The following is a 1,693-nucleotide window of genomic DNA, read 5'->3' as shown; positions in this document are numbered from 1 at the left end:
CCTGTACAGTCTTTTATCCACCTGTAGGTCCACTAACGCAGGTGCCCTATGATCAGACATTTCCTGTATATTTATCTAGTAACCCTAACTCAAATCCTGTGGTGTTAAAACATCTTGCTGTGAGGGGGGGGAATCAAAACCTCTAATGGTTGAGCCACAACATTTAATTAACGATATCCATGTGTTTCTATGAATTTTTCCATTTTTCTGCTGCTTATGTGGGGTCAAGTTGTGGGTGCAGCGGTCTTAAGCAGACAAGCTCAGACATCGCTCTCCTCAGCCATCACCTCAAGGATATTGAGGCCTTCCCAGCTGAGGGAATCTCTCTCCAGCATGATCAAGCTCCTTACACTATCTCTAATTAAGAGCCAGGTAGATTTTTAGAGGAAAGTAATTTATGCTATCTCATTCATTTGGTCAGTAACTAGAACTTGCAGTCAGGATAGGAGGAAGGTGGAAATACTGACTGGCTGGTAAATCGACAGCTTCACCTAAACATTAATGCAGCGTCAGAGTAAAGAAAATTCTGTACAGAACTGTTGTAAAAGTGATAGCTCAGTCTCCTGCTTCACTTTTCCTTCATTCATAATCAAAACCTCCAAATACTCAGAACTCGTCATCTGGGGAAGCAGCGCCTCCCTGATCTCAAGTGGGCTCTTCACCTTTTCTGGCCAATAATGATGGCCTTGAATTGGAGGTGCCAATTTTCTTTCCCACCGCTTGAAATTCTGCCTCAAAATTGTTGTCACCACCTGAAGCCAACAGAAACAGATCATTGCAAAAAGCAAACACAACACCATGAGGCCACCAAAGCAAAAAAAAAAATCTGCAATCTGGCTACATCTGGAAAATTTCCATAAATATTCTGAGCAGAACTGGTGACAAAGGACAACCATGGTGGAGTAAAACACCCACCGGAAATGGGTCGGTCATTAATGGCAATATGGACCAAGCTCTGCGTGTACAGGGATACATATAGGGTCTTGGGGTGAGCATACTAAACAGCGTCCAGAGGATGGTCTGTTTATTCAACCTCATCTCTGGTGCTGGTGACCACCTCTTAATTTTAAATACATGTAGAAATTGAGGGTTCTTGGGAGGGGCCATGCTGACACTGCTGTTATAGGGCTGTTTTGGTTGACACATCTCTACAATGTTGTGTGGAGATCAGGGGCGGTACCTCTGGACTGGTAGACCGGGGTGGTGATTCCCATCTTTAAGAAAAGGGGCCGGAGGGTGTGTTCCAACTATAGGGGGATCACACTCCTCAGCCTCCCTGGGAAAGTCTATACCAGGGTGCTGGAAAGGAGTGTCCGTCTGTTAGTCGAACCTCTGATACAGGAGGAACAATGCAGTTTTTGTCTTGGTTCTGGAACACTGGACCAGCTCTTTATCTTCTCAAGGATACTTGAGGATGCATGGAAGTTTGCCCAACCAGTCTATATGTGTTTTGTGGATTTAGAGAAGGCTTTTGACCGTGTCCCTCAGAGTGTCCTGTGGGAGGTGCTTTGGGAGTATGGGGTGTTTTACCCATTGCTACGGACCATTTGATCCTTAAACAACCAATGCGGATGGGCTCCACCAGGGCTGCCCTTTGTCACCAATTCTGTTTGTAATTCTTATAGACAGAATTTCTTGCGCCACTTGGCTCAGTCTTGGGTGATCTCAAAATCTCATCTCTGCTTTTCTCAGA

This window comes from Astatotilapia calliptera, chromosome 5 (assembly GCF_900246225.1).
Source record: "Astatotilapia calliptera chromosome 5, fAstCal1.2, whole genome shotgun sequence".
Taxonomy (NCBI): Eukaryota; Metazoa; Chordata; class Actinopteri; order Cichliformes; family Cichlidae; genus Astatotilapia; species Astatotilapia calliptera.
Note: the sequence above shows the minus strand (reverse complement) of the source record.